We start from the raw sequence: 11,408 nt of genomic DNA, 5'->3' as shown, positions 1-11,408 counted from the left end.
ACTGGAAGGAGGAGGGCATTTGGGGGCAGGTCAAAACCTGATGCAAGGGAAGCTCCTAAAAATATACACGGATGACCACAGTAAGATAGCTAGCAGTCATAGATCCATAACCTGAACTGGCTATCTGTGTGACCATATTGGTGACTACCCCAATTCACGTTAGAGAACCTTCATTTGGTAACTGATAAAAACAGACACAGAGACCCATAGCCAAACACTAGACCGAGCCCTGGGAATCCTGCTGAAGAGGAGGAAGAAGGGTTGAAGGAGCCAGAGTGGTTAAGGACACCACAAAAAAAAATCACAGGATAACCTATCTGGGCTCAGAGGGGCTCACAAAGACTACACCAACAACCAGGGAGTCTTCATGGAACCAACATGGGCCATTTACAAACAAGTAACAGTTATGTAGCTTGATACACTCTTGGGAATCCTAACAATGGGAGAAGGGGCTGACCTTAATGCTTTGGCTGACCGTGGGAGACCTATTCCTTGTGTTGGATTGCCTTACCCTGGATTAATACATGGGGAGGTCATTAGTCTTACTGCTACTTTATATGCCATGTACATACCCATGGGTGTATGGGAGTACTGCCCCTTTCTGAATAGAAAGAGTGGAGGAGTGGAGAGGTAGGGAATGTGAGGATGGGGGAGAGAATGGGAGGAGGAGTGAGGTGAAACTGTGGTTGGGATGTAAAATAAATAATTAAATAATTTAAAGAACATGATTTACGAATGGTGAATAACCTTTTTCAATTAAATTTTATAGACAAATGAAGTACATAATTTTTCAGAAAGCAACACCTTTTAAGGGGCTAATACTCATTGGATGTACAAGATTCCCATTCACAGTTGAATGTAGCAAAAAAAAAAATGGGGTTCATGTTCTTAGTCACACAAGCAGTGTCCTAGGTATGGGCTCCCTGTTGTGTGGACAAGTATTTCTATAGAAAGAATTCACAGTGGACTAATCCCCACAATACTCTTTGACAAACATTGATCTTATAAAACTCATAGGAAAGGGGAAAAACATTTTTATATCTATCTCCATGCCTATAAGTTGATGTAGATAGAAGTATGTTTTAAATGTATTTGGAATATTTTGAAAACATAGTGAAAAATTAAATATAAACATTTTGGATGTTATATGGGTAAATTCACAATGTCATTAAATATTTAGTGAGAATCCTAAGACTAATACACACAGGTCTGGAAACATAAGATGTCATGACGTATCACACAACAACAGGAGCAAAGTGTCTATTCATAGGAAACAAAAGAATGCTAGGGTCAGTGTCTAAGGTAAAACAGTCATCTTCCACCAGTGCTAACATGCAACATAGTAGTAAAAAAATAAGGAAAGCACTCTCAAGAAATTCTTAGAGACATTTGGGAGGTATTATCATCATCTCAATTTAATAACACTACATTTCAGATCATGTCGGAACTTCTCATCACCAGAAGTATGACAGGCATTCCTTACCTGCGTATTGTGTGAGTGTTAATGTAATTATTAACTCATTCTTTTATATTCTCTGTCCCTTTTGAATTTATTTCAAATATCAGATATAAGATTCATATCAATCTTTAATGGTGAGGTAAAGATTCTAGTTGACTTATGAGGCCATGTGTGTAAACATGTATGCTGGGAATTAAACCCAGATCTTCACACAACTTAACATGTGATCATTATTTTCATGCTCTTCTGCACTTCCCCAATCTTTGCTGTCGGATTTCTCCAGACAGTGCTGAAAAGTTTCTAGCATTGTTTTAAGAGAGAAGGATATTCTGTTAAGTACCCTACCCTCCTGTTTTGAGTACTCAAGTAGAATTTTTTCTCGTTTTCACAAATGGTTGAGACTCAGAAAAGATTTTTTAGCATTCTGATAAACTTTGCTTTCCAGTAGACAGGACCGAGGAGATCGCATGAAGCAGAAACCATCCTGGTGACTTAATCAAGTGGCATTTTAAGTTCCTGATGATCTAACATCTCACAAAGGGAGAGCTCTCCTAAGCCATTCTCTGCAGGAAAAAATAAGCTCTTCTTTGAAAAATGAAGTAGCAAGAAAGAGAAGGAATAAAAAGAAAAGATACAGTGTATGTGTGACAGAGATTAAAACAGCAATAGCAATACATTTATGTGTATTTATATATCAAACAGCCCTATTTTTCACAATTGTAAAAAAATTTAAACTATTTTATTTCATTGAAGACACTTTAATTTTATTATTAAATAAAATTACTTTATGAGGTAACTTAAAAGTACATCTAGGCTCCATAACTTCGAGACACATGATGTATGATGACCAATTTAAATCTATATTCAAATGGACACTTGCACAGATAAAACCATTTTCCTAGAAATATGTGTGACGATCTCACATGTGTGACAAGTAAATGTTTTTAATAATGACATGAATTTCAGTGAAAGAAATCTGTCTTTTCTTTCTTTATATTGCTTTTTTTGTATTCCAGATGTTTGTAATTTCTATTTTCCTCTCAAAGAAAACAGTTCTCATTGTGCACAGATTTCCAGATTCTTTAGCTCGTTTTCTCTAGTGGTCACAGCAACCACATATTAGATAGGTACTAAAGCTTTCTAATTGCATTATTTAGGCTATTAACATGAAGCAATCAAAGAGAGCTGGCTCTAAGTCCAAGAGAATTGGCAAAGATCGTATATAACGAACTCCTTTGCTACTCACAGTGACTATAAAAGATAATGAACATGCCAGCAAACAATTAGATCAGCAAGGGGGAAGCCAACACAATGCAGGAAAAAACTGCAATGTAAGGCAATTTTTAGACTAGAATATCAAACTGGAGACATACCCCCAAAATCTAAGCCTAACTTAAGTGTATTTTTTGCATCTGGTCTAACAGGTGACTATATTCAAAGCACCCAAACTATTAGGAACCTTTTAAAAATCATGACCACTTGATATGAAAGCTACTCTGAAGCAATGAAACATTTAAATGATTAACAAGTTTTCATAATTAAAACATTCCATGCTTCCCTACGATACTGAGTATGCCAGAATTTACAGAATATCATTCCATTTGTCTATATGTTTTGGAAATTCATATTATAGCCTGAACATCATAACAACAGATGATGAGAAACAAGCCAAAGGATTGGTTTTTCTTGGCACTTACTTTCAGTATCTTCAATATTTAGGAAATTTGATTTGGTCAGTCTTATGCTTGGAGAAAGCAAAGTTAGCAAGTGCAAAAAAAATTTTTCTTGAATTTCATGCTTGGAGAGCTTGAAATCAGTTTTAGAATTTTCCCTCTCTCTGTTGAGCTCTGTGGTGACTGTCCCTGTGAGTGTCTATAGCTACAATGCCACAAATAAAGCTGGTTTAACAATGTGGCAAATACAGGTCCATGCCTTGCTTTGTAGGAAAAAATGTTCCATAAATAAGCTGCATTGCCAGTTAGCATTTCATGAATGGAAAAGTGGATGATTGATGATAAAACAAACTTTAAAATTTGAAGGTCAGTATATAGAATATACTAACTGTGTCTTTTACTGATATGCAGCTGCCTGGGGATAATTCAGAAATTAGCTTTTACTTGATAGTATAAATTTTAAATAAATCTCTTTCAGTTAAGCAGAAAAGGAGACGCCGGCCCAGCTTTTGCCACAGTCCTTATGTTTGTTAACTTTGACCACTGAAATATTTGATTTATTTACTTTTTAATAACCACCTATACAGTTCACACTGATGCATCAACTATGATTTACATTTAGAAGATTTCCATATGATGTTTTATAGAGGATTAGAAATCCATTAGAAATGTCAGAATGTTTTTCAAAATCATCTACAAATGTTGGGGAAACAATTATTCACAGAAAATATGAATAAAACATAAATTGTGATAATATATACTTTTGGGAAGAAAATACATATAACATGAATAAAAAGATGTATAATTTATACATAATGAGTATAACATAGGGGTTTATGGATTATACAAGTATCAACATTCTTTTTCTACTGCCAGGCACATTGTTTTATTTTCCTTGGTATAACCCTCACAGGAGATTTCTGCTCTTAAGATCTTCCATGGTGTCAGCATTAAGGCCCTTCTGGAGATGTTATTAGTCATCTGAAAAGCAAACCACTACCCGTGTTCCTTTTCTTCAAAGTATCAGCATTGTTTGGAATCATCAACACTGAGATAAGGACAAAGCCATCTTCACTGAGAACTCACCAAAGGAAATTTAGAACTCCAAGCCCTCCTTCATTTCACAGACTCATTTTTCCAAATGCTCTATATTCTTTTATACTCTTCACTTACCCATCCTTAGTGGTTAGAACGTTTCTACTTGAGGACCCATAACTTATTGTATCCTTAATACTTTATGTTATCCCATTACTTGCCTGCTCTGCTCAACTTCATCCTAGCAGAGGCTCATTTGGTTAATATATATCGCCTTCATTATTTCCACTAACTCATAGACCGTGATACATACGGGGAATCTTCCTATTCTTTATTTTGTTTTTATTGTCATTTATTGCTTCTATTAGCTTATATTATCTACATAATACTAAGCTTCTCATGAAAATTTTTTGTATATATGTAGTGAATTTTAATCATATTGATAGTCACATTGACACCTCTTGCAATTCCTTTCATTCAAATTTTCCTTCAAATTCTCATGTCATGTGTATGTGTGTGTGTTTGTGTGTGTTGTGTGTGTGATGTATCTGACATAGTGAGCATCACTGACTTGTCTTGCAGAGTATGGATGAGATATTGTGTAAAGCAAGCAGTATGGGGCAGGAAGATGGTAAGAGCAGAAAAGCGAACAACTTGCTTTGAGATTCTGTCTCTAAGTAATGTTGGATACCTCATCTGTAAAGTCTCACAAGTATGATAATCCAAATATATCTGAGCAAGGACAGCAAGAAGACATATGCCAAAATGGATGAGGAATAAAACACAAAGCCTGAAGTCTGTACAAAGAACTAGAGGCAAGAATGGAATGCCTAGAGTAAGAGAAATAGTCTTCCCTGGAGAAGATCACACCTATTAGTTATCTATTACCAATGGTCAACATAGAAACATACATGTGAACAACATACAGACTGAACAGTATATATTAAGGCGTGTGAGTGTGTGTGTGTGTGAGTGTAAAACAGTTAATTTAAAAAGAGGCCATGAATTTGATAGGGGGCAAGGAGGAGTGTATCTCCTTATTTGGAGAGAGCAAAGGGAAAGTGGAAATGGTGCAATTATATTATAAACTCAAAGAAATAAAAATCTAAAGGAGAATGGTCAGTTCATCAGAAGCTACACCACCAAACAAACTGTCTCTCTTTCTGTCAACAACCATTCACTGAATATAAATCCATAGAGAAGGGAAATGCACTGTGAGTTTCTTCCCTCTACCTTGTAGCTGGTGGTAGACCATTCAGGAACTGCCATGGATATTCATCTCATTCCAATTGTCTACCACAGTTAGTCTGACGGTTCAAATAATTTCTGTAAATACCATCAATACATGACACTCAAATTGCTATATAACTGCCACATGGACAGCCATGTATCTCCATAGTGTCCTTTTAATTTTTTTTAAGATAAGCCTTCATTGTGTTCTCAGTCATCACTTCTGCAACCACACTGCAAATGCTGTTACTGAAAGAAAGCTCATTGTACTGAGAATTAAAGTTTCAACAACAGCACTCTCGATTTGTCTCTCTTTCCTTTCAGTCCACGCTGAGTCCCGCACTTACTATTCTTTTTTCTTCCCCGGCAGACATATTTATTAATAGATCATCAACTTCTCCAAATCTACAGCTGGAATTTCATCTTATTTGCATGCTGAGTCATGAACAGTGACAAAGCCAACCAGTGGCTACTCAAAGAGGTCTAAGCTTTTGTAGCTCATTTTCTTCTACAGGCAGAATATAAATAGATGCACTCTAGAATGCACAACGGCTTTAGTCACTATGGAATTTAAACTGGATCTTGAAGAATGTAGGCAAATCCCTATGAAGGAAGGACGAGCTGAGATGCTGTGCAACTGTTTAAGGGTTCCTGGTGCTGCATCTCGGTCCCTAGCTGAATCTTGCACTAACACCAAATGGAGATGCGGAAAACACACTAGGCTGACTTAGGGGTTGTGCACAGGAACCAAAAGGCAGGAAAATACTAAGCATTGCTGAGAGCATCCACCCCAGGAAGGACTTTACCTTCCAGGAGCTCTAGACTGACACCATTCCCAGTGCTCACATGGCTGACTTTATCCTCTGTATTCCATTTGGCACAGCAAATGGCAGTGTCTCCACCGCCTATGATAGTGATGCAACTCCTAGAAGTGGCTTTTACCACCTCATCCATCAGGGACTTGGTTCCCCTGGCAAAAGCTTCCCATTCAAAGACCCCGACAGGTCCATTCCAAACAATCTGCTTGGCTCGAGCCACAGCCTCAGCGTATTTCTTGCTGCTCTCAGGACCACAGTCCAGGCCCAGCCAGCCAGCAGGTATACCAGAGGCCACAGTAGCTTGGCCAGTCTTGGCATTCTCATCAAATTTGTCAGCAGTGACAAAGTCAACAGGCAAGGTAATCTTCACACCATTTTTCTCAGCTTTAGCCATGAGATCTTTGACAATCTTTGGCTCCTTCTTCATCATACAAAGAAGTTCCGATCTTCATGTTGTTGAGCACCTTAAGGAAGGTAAAAGCCATTCCACCACCAATGATCATCTCATTGACTTTGTCCAACATATTATTGATCAGCTGGATCTTGTCTGTAACTTTAGCTCCTCCCAATATTGCCAGGAAGGGTCGTTCAGGACTCTCCAAAGCTTTGGCAAAGTAGTTCAGCTCCTTCTTCATCAAATATCCACCAGCCTTCTGTGGCAGATTCACACCCATCATGGAGCTGTGGGCTCGGTGTGCAGTACCAAAAGCATCATTGACATAGACATCCCCAAGTTTGGACAGTGAGGCTCTGAAAGCATCAATTTTGGCTGGTTCAGTTTTAATCTTGGTCCCAGAAGCACCCTTTCCCTTCCCTTCTTCCTCCACATGAAAGCAGAGGTTCTCCAGCAGGATGACAGTGCCAGCTGCTGGGTTGGCACAGACATTCTCGACTTCTGGGCCCACACAATCCTTTAAGAAGAGAACGTCCTTGCCCAGCAGAGACTTCAGTTCTGCCACAACTGGCTCTAAGGAGAACTTGTCAGGCATGGGAACACCATCAGGTGGGCCCAAGTGGCTCATAAGAACAACTGACTTGGCTCCATTGTCCAAGCAGAATTTGATGCTTGGGACAGCAGCCTTGATCCTTTGGTTATTTGTTATCTGGTTGTTCTTCATAGGAACATTGAAGTCCACCCTTATCACGACCGGCTTTCCCTTCACGTCCAGTTTGTCCAAAGTCAGCTTGTTAGAAAACGACTGATATAGATATTAATAATTTGTATTAGTATAGATTTTGCTTTATTGATAGAGATTTAAGGTCAATTTTGTTATATATATATGTATATTTTTGCTATTGATTAAGATATTGTGATTGTGTAGTTCACTTAAAATGTAAGCTTGTTAATTTGTTAATAGATAATCATAATAGTCAAGTTTGTAGTCATGTTAGTTAAGATTTTCTAGATGTGCATAGATATATTTTAGATAGGCATTCTTCATATCTTTCAAAGATTATAGAACATGGCATTTTAAATAGCTTAGGACTTTTCATGACAATGAGACACTCTGCTCCTGGCAGCACCAATATACTTTAAGAGGAAGATGGGCATTGAAGAGGATCCTTATGGAGTTTGATAGCCATTTGAGCAAGAAACTGTTCTTGCCTGGACTATTGTATAAACTGGACACACAGAACCCACAGAGAGAGGACTATTGAACTTGCCTAAAGGTGAGAAGATCTTTCGGGGTTCCTGATTCATGAAAGAGTCTGTGAGACATTCTGCAGGACACAACAGATAGTGACTGAACTGACTTTAAAATGTCCTGCTTCATGGAAATGTCTGCTGGAAACTATGGGCCTGTAGGCCGAAGATGGATGCCCCAACGGTACAGAGGAACTTTGGGTGACTGTCCAGGCAGTGAGATGTCTCTGTCATTTCTAGAGTTTTAAAAGTTGTTTTTTTTCTTGTTTGCTTAGGTAATATTGTATCTTTCTGGAGTCTTTGATGGAGTTAAGAATAGTTAGTTATAGTTATAGTTTTCCTTAGTTATGATAAAGATTATTGTAATTTTTACTTGATAGCTGTTTTGTTATATGTAATTTTGCTATGTTAAAGTTAAAGCCTTCTTTTTTTGTTTAAACAGAAAAAGGGGAAGTGATGGAGGAAGGTCATTGGTTGATTAAATAAAGAAGCTGCTTGCCCTGATAGGTTAAAACATAGGTGGGAGGAAGAGGAAGTGAGGTCAGACTCGACAGCTCTCCTCTCAGGGGCAGATGCCTCAGAGAGACATGATGAGCTCTGCTCTCTGAGGCACACGCGATGAAGCTCCGACCCAGGATGGACGTAGGCTAGAAGCTCCCTGGAAAGCCACCTTGTGGGCTACAGCAGATTATTAGACATGGGCTAGTCCAGGTGCGAGAGTTAGCCAAGAAAAGGCTAGATATAATGAGCCAAGCGGTGATTAAATGAATACAGTGTCCGTGTAATTATTTCGGGGCATAAGCTAGCCGGAGGCGGCCGGGGTGCGGGCAGTGGGGTACTGGGGACGCAGCCCCGCAGCTCCTATTACTACAAACGACATTTTGGCAACACTGTAGGATCAAGAGGCTCGGTCCTGAGGAAGAAGAGACCACTGCGGCGTATGTGCGCATTTGAAGCATGCAGAACGCCGGGTTGCGGGAGGACGCCCCCACTTAACTATTCTTTCCCCCAAAATATAATCCATTGATTTCACTAAATTGACATATAGGGCAGCACTAATATCATAGCCCTACCTGTATAGCTTAAAATATGTATACTTATCTTTTGAGTTTGACATTTGTTTATCTTCTCAATATTATTGACATTTCTAGATATATTTCTATTTAACAACCCATTTACCTTGTCCCAATTAAATTCTCTCCCTAGTTTGCCTTGTCATCATTGACAATAATAATATTGACATGTCACATAGCCACTGTGACTCCTTGATATTTAAAATTTCAAACTTTGAATGGCCTGTAATGCCTCATAGTTACCTGGAAAACTAAATAAGTGATTCATTTTTCTACTTTTCTAAATAAATTTTTCATTTATCTACTTCTCTCTTAATACTTCAAGTTTCACAGACTCACTTAGCAGAAAACATTGACATCACAATGAGAGAAAGATAAGCAATTAAATTTCCATCACCATACTCACCTACCTACTTTCATCTGCCTTCTCTTCTATTGCTATCTATGACCTAAGTGTTGTATTTGCCAAAGGCCCACTTTCCCAGCTGATAGAGATATGCCCTTACCAACTGCTTCCTCTGGGATTACTCTGACAAATCTTGTTTATCTCCTAAAAAACTCATTCACCTTCACATCTGTGGTACACTGTTCTCTTCACTCACTTGTTTTATGATATTTGACCCAATTGAAAATGAATTGATGACTCCCCACAAAACACATCGTAATGATGTCCTCAATTTTCTTGAATTCCTTTATTACCTTACTCGAAACTACATTACTGCCCACACAAAATCAGTGGACAGAATTCTATTCTTGTTGAAGCTACCATTGGCATCACTTGTTATATACCAATTGAATGATTTTCTAAATTCTTATTGAATAGAAAACTACAACAAACATTGGAGGAAGTATATGATTTTCTGTCTAAAGTATTCTTCTTTACATTTCCAAGAAACTATGATTCTCTGGCATTTCCTTCCATCATCCTAATTGTTTTTCTTCTTATTCTGAGTCACTCTGTGATCATTTACTGCAGAAACAGGTTGGAGCTTGTCATGGTTCTCTTTGCTATTTAATTGGCATTCTCTTCATTCATACTGAAGATTCCCCCATATATTGACAGTCCTCAAATATATATCTCAGCCCCTATTTCCCCCATCAATTTCAAACTCATGAACTTTAATAATATTTTGAGGTTTTTCACACTTGCCATTTACACAGTTGAACTTTGTAATTTCTTTGAATCTATTTTCCCCTAACTTCTCCAAATATATTATAACTAGTCTATGATTTATTCAAAAACTAAAACCTTTGTCTCTTTTTAATCTTCTTTCTCATCCAATTTCTTTTTAAACCAGTTTCTATCCCATGAAATATGAAAATCTAAGAACATTTTCTCACTTCCACTACTGCATTCTGATTTATAAACCATTATTATCTTTTACCTGGATAACTGAAATAATTTATTCTTTGATTCAGCTCTGAGTCCTTTTTAATCTATTTTCTAGTAGACTCTTTTCCTTTTAAAATATACAACCTGCAATGTGTCTGTATTGCTCAAAAATCCTATCATAATTTCTAATTTTCTTCAGCTAAACTCATCTAAAGTCTCAACTGTACCTGTCACACTGTCAGAATTCTACATAAATCTCTCAGGAGTCAACAGAGCACAATGACAGGAAATTGGTAATAGTAGTGAAGGTGTGAGTGACCACTGAGATCAGCTTGAGTTTTGACGTGTACAACAAGCTCTTCCAACAACAATGGCGTATTCATTCGTTTCAAGTTCACATCAAACATTTACTAGCAAAAACTGTATCCTGGGTCTTAAAACAAACTTTAGTTAAATACTTTCAAAACATAGGGTATGTGTATGCTCACAGGCCACAGTGGATTTCAACTAGAAATTAATAACAAAAAGATTATCTGGAATTCACTATAGTTTTGAAATTAAATAAAGTATCTAAATAATGACAAAAAATAACATGGGAAGTCAGTACGTATTTCATTGTATTTAAGTATCAAAATTTTGGGAACATCTGAAGAATTAAGGAGGAAAATTACAAGATATATGCTAATATTTGAAACAGAAAAATGTCTAAAATCACTAATCTAAGTTTCTGTGTCAAGCAATGAGAAATGAAGGACAATTTTGGCTTTGAAAAGAAGGAAGAGTATAGCATGCTCAAGAACAGACATCAATAAGAACAAAAGCAAAGCAACAAGGAAAATCGGTAAAAAATAAAGATCATCCTCTAGAAACAAAACAAAACAAAAACCTCCAAAACCAATAAGTTCACCTAAAAGCAATGGGTTTTCGATGCTCTTTGTTTGGTAGGATCAACATAGTAAAAATGGCAATTCTACCAAAGGCAATCTATAGATCCAATGCAATCCCCATCAAAATCTCAACAAAATTCTTCACAGACATTAAGAGATCAATAATCAACTTTATATGGAAAAACAAAAAAACAGGATAGCCAAAACAATACAATAAAGGAGCTTCCGGAGGCATTGCCATCCCTGACATCAAAC

General features: G+C 37.3%; 1 pseudogene; it reads right to left on the bottom strand.

Annotated features, from left to right (window-relative positions):
• Window positions 1-6,008: 6,008 nt before the first annotated feature.
• The window catches only part of LOC101998731, a 132,628-nt pseudogene continuing 127,228 nt past the window's right edge, over window positions 6,009-11,408 (bottom strand).

Source organism: Microtus ochrogaster, unplaced genomic scaffold, assembly GCF_000317375.1.
Source record: "Microtus ochrogaster isolate Prairie Vole_2 unplaced genomic scaffold, MicOch1.0 UNK4, whole genome shotgun sequence".
NCBI classification, from domain to species: Eukaryota; Metazoa; Chordata; class Mammalia; order Rodentia; family Cricetidae; genus Microtus; species Microtus ochrogaster.
The sequence above is the reverse complement of the archived record's forward strand: the minus strand, read 5'-3'. Positions and strand labels throughout refer to the sequence as shown.